Raw genomic sequence first — 6,050 nt, 5'->3', positions numbered from 1 at the left:
CCGAGATAATGCGTGGAACTATTTAACAATTTATCAGAATTATTAGAAACTGTGAAGATTACAGCGCCTTTTAAAGACTTTCAAGGAAATTTTTTGTGTAATAGAGTACAGAGTGATTAGTTAATGTTACTGAAATTTCAAATCCGTTAGTATTTTTTTTTCTAGGATTACTCCATATTCACACATCATTCTTATTATTTTAATTACAAAAAAACGTAATTTGTTTCAATTGTAAATAATGTAAGAGCCACAACAATTTACCAGAATTTTTTTTTTTTAATTTAACATTCTTTAATTCCTACATTACATAATTTCACTAATTTACAATATTGTGACAAAAAAATAAAATAGTTAAATAGATAATTACATTATTATAGTTGCTTCTTGTTCAGGGGAAATTAAATAGAATAAAGAAGATACAAATTTGTGGGGAGGAAATTTTTTGTAACTTCTGTAGTTATTCACGCTTCTTACTATTCAAATACATACACTTCGAACAGTAATGATAGTTTCTTGCGTAGTTAATTAGATTATAACATATATTGTGGTGAGTAGGCTGGGATAAATATTGAGATTAATTTTTTAATATTATTTGAGGAGATAAAAAAAATGATGCAAATTTGCTGGAGAGGGCGTTTTTTCGTGTTTTCTAGAGTTTTTCTATTTTTTGTTTTAATAAGAGTTTGTTTACAAAGTCTCTAAGAATAATTGGTTTGTCGTGTAATTTGCAACTGCAAATATAGTACCTCATGAATAGCATCGTGTAGTTAAGTTTCTTTACTAGCTCTTTATTATGCGGACCCTTAGTTCAACGCAAGAAATAATTAATCAGAATTAATTACAAACTGTAAAGATTACACAGTCTTTTGAAGACTTTCAAGGAAATTCAGTTATGTAACAGAGTAGAGAGTGATTAGCTAATTTTACTGTAATTCCAAATCTGTTAGTATCTTTTTTCTAGGATTACTCCATATTTTCATACATCACCATTATTATTTTAATTGCAAATCACGTAATTTGTTTTAATTTTAAATAATATAAGAGCCACCTGGCTGAATCTGTTAAATAAACCATTATTATTATCATTATCATTATCATTATCATTATCACTATCAGTGTCAGTATCAGTATCAGTATCAGTATTATTATTATTATTATTATTATTATTATTGAGTGGTTTTCAATTGAGTGTGGTAAAACCAAAACCAATTCAAACCAATTACTTACCAACTAGACTACTAACCCAATCTTAAACCGTAGCAAAACCAAAACCAAAACCACAGTATTTGCCAGATTACTTTCGACAAACAAAAACAAACCCACTCTATACAAAATACTAATAATATCACACACTAGCTGTGGGACAGGACAGTGTCATGGGCTTCGCATGTGCAAGATTGCTTTCTCCAAATCGGCTTAAAAGTCCTCTCGAGAGGGGATATTTAACCGTACTGTGTTTTTTTTGAACTAAGAGAAAGTAGAATTCTCTAAACTAAATTATTTAAGGTCAATTAAGGTTGAAAAAATTCGTGCCGTGTTTCCGGCCCCGTCGGGTCGCAACGTGTTCAAGACAACTTCATAATTCACCAGTGTGCGCTAACATTGTTTCGTATAAAAAAAAAATTTCTCTTGTATATCTCGACAGATTTCTGCCTTGAACACTGCTACTAACAGCTACGTTAATGCTGGTTCTACAATGTACAACGATTTAATGGTCACGATGGGAAAATAGCGTACAAATCTTGCTGTATTGCACTCTAGTCAGCTAGTTATTGTCGATTGCAACACGATCCACACATCTTTCAAATTCACAGTACCAAGCGTCGCATGCAAGTAAATTTTTTCTCTTCTAAATCTCCACAGATTTCTAAGTTTCATACGCCATGTGAAAGCTAACTGAATGCAGGCTCCGGGGTACGTAACGATTTAAAGGTCAAGATGCGTTTTATAGCCTAAAAATCACGCCGTATTTCACTCGTGTACTCCATGTTGTTGAATTGCAACATGAGCCAAGTATTTTTCAACTTCACCATGCTAACCGTGTCATGTAAACATTTTTTTCTCCGGTACATCTCAACAGATTTCAGATTTAATACACCAATTGAAAGCTAAGTGAATGCAGATTTATTACTAAGTTACGATCGCAAGGCCACGATGCAAAAAAAAGGCAAAATATCATGCCGTATTTCACTAAAATAATCGTCAAATTGACTGTTAACCGTTTCAAACCACACGCTGGTTTTCAATTATTTTGTCCAACATATATCCGGGGGCATATCTCCACAGAATTCCGCGCTCATTGCGTCAGTTAAACGCTAAGTGAACACGGCTACCTAAGACATTTATGATAAGGAGGTTATGATGAGCTGAATACCTCAACTGGCCATTAGACGCAGTATTTACCGCGTGGAGGAATCGTATCCAGGGCTGACAGGCGGCCCCTAAATTGACAGAAAATTGGCCTAAAACAACACGAAATATTTCTCCTTCCAGATTATTCCTTTATGATAACTTTCTCCCTGCTTTTTAAGTAACAGGGGCTATTCATCGCAGTCAAATTCCCCTTGTTCACACACAACGACTGGCTCCGCCATTTTCAATTTATCGAATTCAAACTTCAAAAATTCCACCTAAACCTTTTTGATGGCGTGACGATGGCGATGTCGATGACTGCGATGACCATGACGGTGGCGAAAAGATGACGGTGATGATGATGATGATGATCACGATGATGATGATGATGATCACGATGATGATGATGATGACGACGATGTTGTTGACGGTGATGATGATGACGGTGACGACGATGACAATGGCGGTGACCACGATGACGGTGATCGTGATGATGATGATGATGATGATGATGACGACGATGACGACGACGGTGACGACGATGACGATGACGGCGATGATTATGATGACGACAATGTAGATGAGGGTGATGATGATGATGATGATGACGATGTAGATGAAGGTGATGATGATGATGATGACAGTGACGGCGATGGCGGCGTCGGTGACGACGATGACGGTGACGATGATGATGATGATGATGATGATGATGATGATAAAACAACGCCAAGCGAATAATTTATCAAAAGAATTCGTGTTATTGCATGCTTAATCTGTATAACGATTAATAAAACAGTCGAATCCAAACGAACTGTTTATAACTAAACTGTTCGCCGGGTAATTGAAGCTGCAATAACAATCTCAATCTTCATTCTCATAAATAAGAATTGAAATACTAAATGTTTGGAAATCTAAAAATCGTTAGAAAACTTCCGCGTTTAGCGCTGCTACGTGAAAAGCATAAGAACTAAAAATGCGAAAACTGAATCTTGAATCTAAGCACTTTATAGAAAACGGCATAATAAGAAATCCTAAAAAATGTATGAAAATGCATGTTTAACAATTAGATTATGAACTTGAGATTTCTATCCAATAATCTTGCCATTTGAAAGTGTAGCTGTTTACGGGATCTCATGGTTGTTCAGCAATGTAAGGTTTTTAAGTCATCCTTCGTTTAGTCTTCTCGGGAGTTGAATTAACTGGCAATATTTTAAAATCTTCTTACGAATGTTGGCAGAAATGAGCAAATGTTGATAATATAGATGTAGACGACCGCCAGCCACTGCACGCTACTGGCTCATAGGGTACGATAGCTCAGCCAATCCAATTACAGCATTTGCATTATATGTAGTATACTAGTAGTATTCATCTAACATATATTAGTAGAATTCTACTGGTATACTAATGCAAATGCTGCACTCTGATTGGCTGAGTCATTGCACACTATCAGCCATTAGTAGAATTCTACTAGTACACTAATGCAAATGCTGCAATCTGAATGGTTGAGCTACTCGTATACTATCAGCCATTAGAATGCAGTGGCTGGAGGTCGTCTGTAAAATAACGGCGTTTTCTCGTTTTTGCGAAGTTACGGAAGAACATTTAAATACAAATGACAAGACTAAACTGAAGGACGTTCACTGTTTCGTGACTTTAAAAAAACTAGAAAATGCTCAAAAACTTGATGAGCGAGCGTACACAATAGGAAATTCCAAACGATAATTCAGTCCGCACGATTTTTCTAAAGTGTTAAGTTAAATACGATATATAAAAACAATTGGAAATGGTTAGCGGAAGAAAGTTTAAGTAAGAATTCTACTAAAACAATTAGATTATTCGCTCTTAGTTTCTATGAATTGATAGTTGATTCGGCCTTCGGCCTCATCAACTAACACCTCATAGAAATCTCGAGCTCGTAATCTAATTGTTAAATAGAAATCTCGAGCTCATAATCTAATTGTTAATTAGTTATGCAGCGCTTTCGAGTGGTCTACCATGGATTATCCCCCAAGTCACTTGTATTTTCTCGGTATATACCAAGTAAATACAAGTGGCCAGTGTAAATATTCCATGGTATACTACGAGAGAGCGTTGCATAACTATCTTATACCATGCCATAGAAAATACAGTGGACAACCCAATCAATCTGCTAAACGTGAGGCGCGTGATGGGAAGGTCGGGTGCAATACTGTCAAATATACAACGTTAACGGACTTCCTGTATTTTGATTGGCTGTATTTTCTATCGCATGGTATAAATATTCAATGTAGACAACGTTAGGACGGTGTGATTTGGAAATCTGTTGGGAGTGCATGAGGACAGTAGCTTGAGGCACTCAAATTCATAAGCTTCCACAAATTAAAGGAGTCGTATCCAAAATTGCTCTTACTAAGGTCAGAACTGAGATGCTGTTGGTAGATCAAACTTTTCGTACAGGAACAGGACTCAGTTCCCACTGTCAAAAACACCATAACATAACTCAATCCTAAGGCGTTTTATTTTCTTTTTTGCTTTGTTGCAGTTTGAAGCATCAGCTCAGAAGTACGTTGAAGCACAACTACTGGTGAAACTGGACTTTGCAAGAATATACTGAATCGATTCTAGAATATAATCTGATGTCCTTGCGACAGAAATAAAGGTTCTTTGCTCTGAGAGGTCTCCTTTGAATTTGTTTATTACCGTTTCATCCAAAAAGACTTTCATTAGATGATTTAATAAATTTATGAAAAGTAAAGTGTTTAGAAATCTTTGAAAAGTCGCCAGAAACCTTTCGCATTTAGTAAGATCCAGCATCTCGAAACATGGCGCTTCTTCGCCTTGCATTGGAAGTTTAACTTTGTTAAAACCACAAGTAATTGGAATAAAGAGTTGTTGTGGCCCAATATTATTACGATGGCAGTTGTGTCTGATGGAGTGCTAATCGAAGACGAATTCAAGTCATTTGAGTGTTCAAAGGTTATGTAGATAAGATTGATAATTGTTTCAGCAGTCATTATTACGTGTAATTGCTACGTTCATTAATTAAGAAGTGAAATTGACATGGCACCTTTAATTTAAATGCCTGTTTCCCGAGTTATTTGCCACAAAATAAAACTTAAATAAACTTCAAAAAATAACATCCAGGATCATTTTGAGGTCAAAACATCTAAAATTAAACATTTGAAGTCTCAGCACCCCTAAAGACACAAAATTGGCATAACAATAGTACAATAAAAGTAAAAACGGTAAAGCACGCAATTTGAGAGTTTCACTTCCCAGCTAACCCTCGATCGTACCAACGTCAGTAGTAAGACATAGAAGAAATATTTTGCGTTTTATGGATAACCCTCAGCTCGCTCTGCAATAGAATTTTTTATTATTATTATTATTATTATGACGTCACAGGACCCCTATCAGTCCGCCATCTTGGATTTCACAATTTTCTCAGTCTCGGCTTCACGAAAAAAAGCCCGTCAGCACAAGTCCCCTAACTTATAATGAAAACAGTTGAAAACTGCGCTGTTCAGCTCACCGTTCAGTGACAATCGATCATACAACTTGCCTTCTCAAACTCATTAATTATTCATCAAGTTCAAACAAAGAAATTTATGACCGTGACGATGTTTGAAAATCTCATCTTAATTAGCATAGATTTCTACGATTTCATTTTTCTGTTTTGTCTTAGTTTTAGTTTCAGTTGAGAAGATATATCAAACACT

Source organism: Orbicella franksi, chromosome 9 (assembly GCF_964199315.1).
Source record: "Orbicella franksi chromosome 9, jaOrbFran1.1, whole genome shotgun sequence".
Taxonomy (NCBI): Eukaryota; Metazoa; Cnidaria; class Anthozoa; order Scleractinia; family Merulinidae; genus Orbicella; species Orbicella franksi.
Note: the sequence above shows the minus strand (reverse complement) of the source record.